This window comes from Equus caballus, chromosome 6, assembly GCF_041296265.1.
Source record: "Equus caballus isolate H_3958 breed thoroughbred chromosome 6, TB-T2T, whole genome shotgun sequence".
Lineage (NCBI taxonomy): Eukaryota > Metazoa > Chordata > Mammalia > Perissodactyla > Equidae > Equus > Equus caballus.
The window spans coordinates 51,888,459-51,898,068 of NC_091689.1; the positions used below are offsets into that span (position 1 = coordinate 51,888,459).

At 40.5% G+C, this 9,610-nt stretch overlaps 1 long non-coding RNA gene across 1 annotated transcript in view; it reads right to left on the reverse strand.

Moving 5' to 3' along the window:
* LOC111773797 (uncharacterized) overlaps positions 1-9,035 on the reverse strand; it is a 28,073-nt gene extending 19,038 nt beyond the window's left edge. The window contains exon 1 of the long non-coding RNA XR_002808425.2: positions 8,899-9,035. This is a non-coding gene — a long non-coding RNA (uncharacterized lncRNA). The remainder of the gene's footprint in view (positions 1-8,898) is intronic.
* Positions 9,036-9,610: the final 575 nt, after the last annotated feature.

Sequence of the window (9,610 nt, forward strand, 5' to 3'; positions counted from 1 at the left end):
GACATTCCCAGGTGACTGGAGACTTTACAGAGGTGTCAGAGTTATCTGCCCATGGTGTACAATGACCTCATAGCTACCCCCTTCTGAGAACATATGTCTTTGGGCCCTCATTGTTCGTGGTGAGGCGACTGTCAGTGACAGCTCTTCTGGGGCTCAAATCACCTGAAATTTATGGGTTCCAGAACATGTAAGTGAAAGAGCCAACCCCTTGGTTATTCTTGGAGGAGCTGTTCCCACAAGTACACTATCAGACCTTAAACACCTTCCCTTAGAGAAACCTTGTTTGTTGCAGCCACCTTGATAAAAGCTCCCCTAAAATGGGAACTAAAAATGATATACCAATGTGTAGCTCACTAGGATGCATTCTTCAAAATTGGGCAGAGTTCAGTTATAAGCCTATGAAGAAAAAGAAAATGACTTTCTTTTGTAGTACAAGGTCGCCCCAATACTCACTGGGGTCAGATGAGTTATGGCCCTAGGACGGGTTTCTGAACTACAATACCATCTTGCAATTAGATCTATAAAAGAGAAAATAAATGAGACAAGATCCCTTATATGCAATTTTTGATGTCTTTATATCAGAATAAGAATTTGGAAAAGAGATGTAAGACCATGATTCAGAGGGAAGATCCACAGAAAAAACCTGTTCTCCTAGAATCAAAGTGAGATTATGACCTTGTCTTTCCATCTTTGCTGTCTCCTACAGCACCTCCATCGTATGCCAGAGGTGCAGTTGGAGATAACCAGGAAGGGCATAATGAGCCCCCAGAAGCCTCTGGCTTGGCTTTATACGTCCCTTTACTTAATAATCAGACAGGAATGGTCTCCCCTCCTCAAACCCATTGAGGTACTCAATTTGGCCCAAGAAACCATTCATGCCAGGCAGGGCAATTCTCACTAAGACAAGTCCCTGCAGGTCTCCATGACCAAGCCCAGCTCAGAGGAGTTTTGTGTGTGCGTACTCCATTTTCAACTTCAGACTTATACAACAGGAAAAACAACATGCCTACTTCTTGAGTTTATCCCCCTAAATGGAGAGTTTATTAATGTTCATCTTTGCTACTCATGACGCTAACTGGGCTGACATTCAGTCCCTTATGAACACCCTCCTCAGCCCAGAAGAGTATAGCATGGTATTGGACAAAACTCATCAGGAGGCTGAGAGACTCCATGTGTTACAACCTAACAATCCAGTCAGGGCTCCAGTGGTGGAGACTCTACCTGGAGTCAACCCAGGTTGCGGTCCCAATGACCCCAGTGGTTGGGCAAGGTTAAAGCATTATAAAGCATGTTTAACAACTGGAATGCAAAAGGGGGTCCCAAAACTGAAGAGTTTAAATAAGGTCCAGGAGGTACAACAAAGGCCAGAGGGAAATCCTTCAATCTTTCTAGAGAGAGTCTTTGAAGCCTACAGAAAGTATACTGATATGGACCCAGAGAATATGGATAACATGAATTTGATCAATATGAGCTTTATCAGCCAGAGTTCCCCTGATATAAGGAAAAACCTGCAAAAATTAGAAGGGGGATTAGGGATACACATCTCACAGCTGGTGGAGATTGCTTTTAAAGTGTTTAACAGCCATGACCAAGAACAAGAGAATCAAAAACAGTGGGAAATGTGAAAGCAAGCAACTCTGTTCGCTGCAGCCCGCAGCCACAATCCACCAAGGCCAACGAGAAAAGATAGACTGCTATGGATAAGACCCATAGGGCCCCCACCTTCCAGTAACAAGGGAAATTCAGCTCTGGGGCCAAGACAATGTGCTTACTGTAAGCACAAAGGCCATTGGAAAAAGGAATGTCCCAAACATTCTCAGAAGTTGAGAGAGGAAACCAATGTACCTAACCACTAGATATCCCAATTTGCTGACAGCAACCAAGAATGATGGGGCCCAGGGGTTCTTTTAAACTCCATTAGCTCCATCGATATTTCCCACAAGGATCCCTGAGTGACAATAGTAGTGGGACAGAAACTGATAGACTTTCTAATTGACCCACCAGAGCTACTTATTCTGTACTAAACACCAAACAGGAGCCCCTCTCTCCAAGACCACATCCATTACTGGGGTATCTGGGGAAGTCGCTCATGAACTTCTCCTAAAACTACTTGAGTATTACGTAGGGAAAATGTATCTAAAGCACAGCTTTCTATATATGCCTGAGTGCCCTATCCCATTGCTGGGATCAGATATACCAAGAAAACTAAATGCCCAAGTGGCTTTTTCACCAGAAAGAATTGATATAAAGTCCTCCCAGATCAAGCCTGTGCCTTCCAAGCAGCACTGGTAGATTTGAAGAAGAGCCTCAATCCGAAGTCCCTGAAGAAATTCTGCAAAAGATAAGAGCAGATGTTTGGGCTGATGGGAGGCCAGAAAGGGCCAAGATGGTTGATCCAATAATAGTTAAACTCAGTCTAGATTCCAAGGCTCCAAATTTGAATTAATATCCTCTGAAGAGACATGCAAAAGAGGGTATAAAGACTCTGATAGCCACCTTTCTTAAATGCCAATTAATCCAACCTTGCCAATCTCTGTATAAGATGTCCATCCTATCAGTAAGAAAATCTTGGACTGTAGACTATTGTTTTGTACGGGATTTGAGAGCCATTAACCAAATTGTAGAGGATGTACTACCCAGTGGTACCAAATCCTTATGCTTTGCTTACAACTTTACCTGGAAACTTCTGTTGGTTTACAGTTCTGGACTTAAATGATGGCTATTAACTACCTACTCCTAAGTCTTGAGTCCCAGGAACTCTTTGCATTTGAATGGGATGATCCAGAGACTAATGTAAAACAATAATATTATTGGATAGTACTTCCACAAGGATTTAATAATTCCCCTACTGTCTTCAAGGAAGGATTAGCCAAGGACTTAAGGGATCTCCTGTTGAGAGAGGGAGTCTTACTTTAACAAGTGGATAACATACTGATTGCTGGTAAAACTAAGGAAGCTTCTTACCAAAATACAATCTTTACTTTAAACTTTCTGGAAGAAGGGGGATATAAACTCTCTGAGTGAAAGCACAAATTCCTCAACTGATTGCAAAGTACCTATTATACTGAGCAATGGGCTCACTCAGCTCACTGGAATCTGAGCCAATATATCACAATGAATTAGAGATCAAGAAAGGAAGTTTAATTAGATTAGTGGCAAATCAGAATGTGGGTGATTAATGTCTCAAAAACACATCTTCAGAAATTACAGAATCTTGACGTAGTTAGTTGGGAAAATGGGCAGTAAGGAGGGAATTTCCTTCAGGCATGAAAGCCTCTAGGGTCTTTTATTATTCTCTTCTTCTGTCAGCTGTGATGGATAACTTGGAGGTGTGTTTCTCACTTGTGGTCAGCCTGTTCCTGAAGAGAAACTCATAGAACAATGTTTTAACTTATCAAGCTATCAGGGAGTACATATGTAGGCAGAGGCCATAAATCAGGAGAGCATCTGAATTTTTTTAGAGTAAGTGCAGAGCAGCAAGTAGTCACATAGTAGGGACTGAGCCATTTAGCATAACCAGATGGCCTCACTTTTGCTCTCTTACACCTAGCATATGAGTTATCAAAAGGAGAGAGAAACTTATTGCTGGATCAAATGGAGGCGTTATCTAGGGTGGCTGTGCCCACCACCGGAAGACAACTGTGAAGACTTTTAAAAATAGTTGGGTTTTGTCATATTTGGCTTCTTAACTTTGGACTAATCACCAAAGGATAAAATGACAATGAACCATTAAACTAGACTGCAGAATGCCATAAGACATTTCATGCCATCAAGGAAAAGTTTTTGACAGCCCCAGTCCTTGGTCTCCCAGTCATTAGTAAGCCATTTGACCTCTATATGTACATGAATGATAGGGTGTAGGCCTTGGAGTGCTAACTCAGAATTTAGGTGCTGCAGGAAGGTCAGTAGCTTACTTTTCCAAACAATTGAATGTCATAACTCAAGGCTGACCAGTTTGCCTCTAGGCTGTAACCGTGACCTGTGGCCTTTTATGAGAGGCTGAAAAATTTACCCTGGGCCAGCCTACTATTCTGCACACTCCATATTGTGTGCTACCTCTACTTAAACAAAAGGGTGGATATTGGCTGGCTTCAGGGAGACTGGGCAAATATCAGGCCACAGTAGTGGACAACTCAAATGTAAAATTAAAAGTGATATCTACCCTAAGTCCAGACAATTTGCTTCCCACAGCGACAGGAGAACCTGTCCATCATGGTATACAGATAACTGAAGATGTTTATTTTAGCAGGCCCAACCTGACTGACCAGCTTATGGAGAATCTGGTTATGGAAATGTTTACTGAGGGGGCAGCTTCATGGACCATAGACTTCGGAAGTCCAGGTATGCAATAGTAACTCATCATGCAGTCCTAGACACAGAAGCACTCCCTCCAGGTACATCTACCCAGAAGGCAGAACTCATAGCCCTCATGAGAGCCCTGCATCTTGGAGCTAAGAGCAAGGTAATCATTTATACTGATTCTGAGTATGCCTTCTCTGTTTTGCATGCATATGGCTATATAAAAAGAGAGAGGTCATCTAACTTCAGGAAGAAGAAATTAAACATGCAGAAGAGATACTGGCCTTATTAGATTCTGTTATGATGAAGAAGATGTGGCCATCAAACATTTCCTGGGCCATGAAAAGACTGATAGTTCCATAGCTAAAGGAAATAATTTGGCTGATCAGGCTGCAAAACAGGTATCTAGAACCAAAAACCCAGATCCTGAGGTCCTAGCACTCATCCTGAGTACGGATCTGTCCCTCTTTAAGCCTCAGTATTCAGAAATGGATTTAAACAGAGTAGACAAATGGGAATTTCATATAGACTCTCGAGCTCAGATGGTAATCAATATTGATTTAGTTGGTAAACAACTAAAGTAGCCTGGATTTATAATGAACCAGGACTAGTGCTTATACCTGAGTACCTAATGGAAAAAATCATTACTCACTTACATCAGGGAACCCATTGTGGGAGAGATGCAACCTATCATTGGATACAAAAGTTTATTGCATTCCACAAATGCAAAGGATTATCCAAAAGGTAGTGCAAAATTGCTTGATTTGTGTCAGAAACAATCCCCAAACCTGGTGAGTGCCCAATATCAAAGGGGTGTAAACCTGAGGGACAGAACCAGGAGATGATTGGCAAATAGGCTTTACTGCTATGCCAAAAGCCATGGAAAATTATAGATATTTTCTGGGTTTTGTAAACAGCTTCAGAGGATGGGTCAAAGTCTTTCCATGCAGGACAGAAAAGGCTTCTGAACTAACAAAAGCCTTACTAAAAGAGATTATCCCTTATTTTGGGCTGCCTCTTTCAATCCCCAGTGACAACGGAGGAGCTTTTAAGTAACACAAAAGGTTTCTGGAGCCCTCAGAATACAATGCAAGTTACAGACTTCATGGAGATCTCAGTCTACAGGAAAGCCTGAAAAGATGAATCATACCTTAAAGAAAACAATCGTCAAAATATGTCAGGAAATCAGCTTAAACTGGGATAAGGTCTTGCCAGTTGCCCTGCTTAGGGTAAGAGTAGCCCCTAGAAGTAGACTTCCGTTAAGCCCTTATGAAATGCAATATGGAAGGCTCTTCCTTAAGACTAAGTATTATTGCAATCTTGAAAATGGTCGTGTAGTAAAAGAATTGGATGCTATTAAATGTGTACGGTCTCCAGGCGCTACTTTATCTGCTATACATAAATATGCTTCTAGCTTCTCATGAGTAAAAGTAGTATCCATTTCCAACAAGGACCTCCCTCATCTCCTTTATAATTCTCAAACAGGTGACACCCTTCACTGGCAATAAGAAATGGAAGGGCTGAATCATCCAAACATTGGGTGGCCATGGAGCCCTAAGGACAGCTGTTCTACCTGAGAGTATTCCTGTGACTCTCAAACTGATCTTAAGTTACTTTTCAGCAAAAGCAACAAAAACTGAGGAACTTCTTGGATCTCCAGAGTTTCTGAGCCACTCCAGGCTGAACAGCTTTCAACTCCCTATCCGACTTTGACTGACCAATACAAATATCTCCAAACTAGAATGAGAAGAAGACGGCATCAGTTGTAGACAGCTGTCCCGACTCTGGACCAGGGCTGTGTTCTTAACCTTATATCTCCTCATTTAAATCCTCTTAATGTTTAAACTCTATATAATTGCCAGAAAAATTAATTTCTAGATTGCCTTACCTTTTTACCTACCCCGATACCTTAATCCCCTAATGCTATAAGATAGATTAGAACCTGATCACAAAAACTTTTCAATTAATCACAAAAACTGCCATTTAAGATTTTCCTGATATTATGTCTATTTTTCTAATCCACATCTGAATGGGCCTCTTATGGCAATGTTTTGTTTTTTTTTTTACAATGGGCACATTCCTTTGCCACACACAGAAATTTAGTCCAGTTGTTGGATATGTGGCCAACTTTCCTTTTTCTAGTAGATCTGGGTTACCTTTCTGGATTTCTCCCTTACAAGGTACAGATTGGAAAGCTTTAAAGCAATTTATTACGATGGAAAGATCTAGGATTCGTAGTATATCCAATATTACTAATTATGATCCTGAAACGTGGCCAATAGCCCATACGGTTAATGGTACAAGATATGGCTACTCTTTCTCTCTTACTCAGACTATGCGATTATTCCAACAACTTGCAAAGAAACAAAGGAAGATAGATAATACTGAGAGAACTGTGGGAGGTTATACATAAATCTGGGGTAGATATGTTTGGCTTACTCCAAGTTATGGATCTTCAAATGTACTGGCACCCTTTTATTGGGAACAAAGAAATAATTCCAAGCAAAATTTTCCTAGTTACACTAGAAATATGGGATGAATATCCCCGAGTCACGTCAAAATAGTTTCATAATTAAAGAAAGTGATTGGTTTGGAACAGACTGGTCTCAATGGCCAGAAATTTACCAGATAGCTCCTAATGGAACCCAGTGGTTATGTGGAACAAATTTCTGGTCTTGGCTACAACCCAGATTTCTAGGACACTGCACCTTGGGTTTCCCTTGGATGCAGGTAAGGATTCTCCTTGAGCTAACATTTGTTTTCAGTCTTCCTCTCCTTAAGGCCAGATGGGCTCATTCCGTGTTCCACTGGTATGACCACCTAGCAGCTGTGTTTGTTTCTCCCTTGGGGCTAGGAGATGTTATAGCATATATAGAAGCTCTGCTAAATTTACTCAGCAAGTCCTTAACAATAGTCAAGCAGGAATAACCTTGTTAAATACTAAAGTGTCATTAATGAGGAAGGCTGTCCTTCAAAACAGAATGGTCTTAGATATTCTAACAGCCTCCCAAGGTGGTACATGTATGTGGTGTTTAAATACCTGATGAATCTTTCAGTGTGTCTCCCTGTTAGAGTACGTGAGAAAGCAAGGGAATGCCTTGAGTGATCCCACACCCAGGCTTGATTTATTTGATTGGCTTCACTCAGGTAATGGTTTCTATTTGTAATCTGGATTACAGTTCCTATTTCTATTACTCATTGGAATCTTTGCATTAATCATAGTATTCAAACAGATTACTGTTTTCTTTACTCAGTGTTGTAAGACTAGTAAGCAAGCTAAAATAATGATGGCTCATCAACTTGAGATGGTCGATCAATTTTATGACTCTGGATGAATTTTGCTTTCTGATAAAGCTTAAGAACTTATTTTAAAACTAGTCTTTTTGAGGCTGGCCCCATGGCTGAGTGGTTAAGATCATGTGCTCTGCATTGGTGGCCTGGGGTTTCACTGGTTTGGATCCTGGGCATGGACATGGCACCACTCATCAGGTCATGTTGAGGTGGCATCCCACATGCCACAACTAAATGGACCCATAATTAAGATTTACAACTATGTACTGGGGGGATTTGGGGAGAAAAAGCAGAAAAGGAGAAAAAAAAGAAGAAGATTGGCAACAGTTGTTAGCTCAGGTGCCAATCTTTAAAAAAAAACAAAAATAGTATTTTCTATAATTGTAAAGAATGTAAATATAAAGAGTCATAAAAAGCACATGTAGAATGTTTCCACAACCATCTAAAGTTAATTGAAAAACATATGAAAATCTTCCTCTGTTAGTATCTATATCTCAATGCTTGTCAACGATTTCCCCTCAATGTGGATAAGTAGGCCAAAGGCCTATAAAAGCCTAGCACCAAGGGACTTGGTGGGCCAGGGCAGGCAGCAACCACTCTGGCATTGAGGGATGATATTTTGATCATCAATGCTTTCTATTGATTGAGAGGTTATCAAACAAAAAAGGGAGAAATAATAAATAAATGGAGAGCAATAGGATATATTCGAATATATGAGGGAGTCATTTGGTTTAAAATTAATTTGGTCTAATCTTATTTTTACAAAAAGACCTGATGTGGCCTCCTGGGCATACATTGTACATCTGCTTTAAATATGTACAATGCCCCAAAGCCAAGATAGAGATGTCACTTTCCCTCCAACACTAACATCTCTATATAAATAAGGAGTTCTTCCCAATGAGGAATGGCCATATTTACTCATAGGTCATTTGGTGTTGGTCTTATTACACCTTCTGTTCAGGCTTGATATTATCAATTCTATTGTCAAGTCTATCCCCAGAGACCCAAGGATATCAATCCCTCCAAGAACAATGCTCTGAAACTTGTGAGTAGTTACAGTTAAAAGCTGATCATTCCTCAAGTCCTTGTTAGGCCTATGTCCCTTAATAGCAGGAAACAGAGCAGTCAATACCCTGTTCCCACAAGATTGAGGAATGGACAACAAAAAGGGTGGATTTGTAGGCACAAGCCCATTTAGAGTGAGTTCCAGCAGACCCTATCTCTTATGAACAAAGTGATTAAGGATTGTCTTTTAGAAAATCTGCAAAGTCATATAGCCAGAGCATGCACATAAGAAGAAATATTGACCTGAAATGACCATAGGGCCAAAGATCTCTCCTTCCATGGAACCGAAGGACTGGAACACAACCAGAACTTAAAAGTTGGACTCTTATCAGAAGTGAAGAGTCCCTCATTCAGGAGGATCCATTCTTAAAATTCCTTCTCCACCCAATCATAAACGTTTAGAACTCTATCATAAATGCTTAGAACCCTGTCATAAATGTTTAGAATCTTACCATAAATGTTTGAGGCCACCAATCAAAACCTATCCTACTAGCATGTCCGTGTGCCAGACTGTTCTCCCTAACCTCTTATATTTCAGTCCAAATCTTGAATCTAGGAGATGAATCTGATGGAACATGGAACCTGTCTGCTTGCAGATTGATTTTGCAGAATAAAGCTGATTTCTCCTCCAAAACCCGATGCCATAATTAATTGTTTTTTAATGTGCATCAGGCAAGAGAAACCCAACTTTGTGCAGTAACACTGATACATACTACATTATGGGTGAACTGTGAAAACATTATGCTAAATGAAAGAAACCAGCACAAAAGACCACATATTATATGATTCCAGTATGAAAGTCAAGAATAGGAAAATCCATAGAAACAGTGTAGATTAGTGGTTGCTCAGAGATGGGGTGGGAGTGGGATGGGGTGATGAGGAAATAGGGAGCTGATAGCTAAATGGTATGGGATTTCTATGTGAGATAATGAAAATGTTCTCAAATTGAATATGG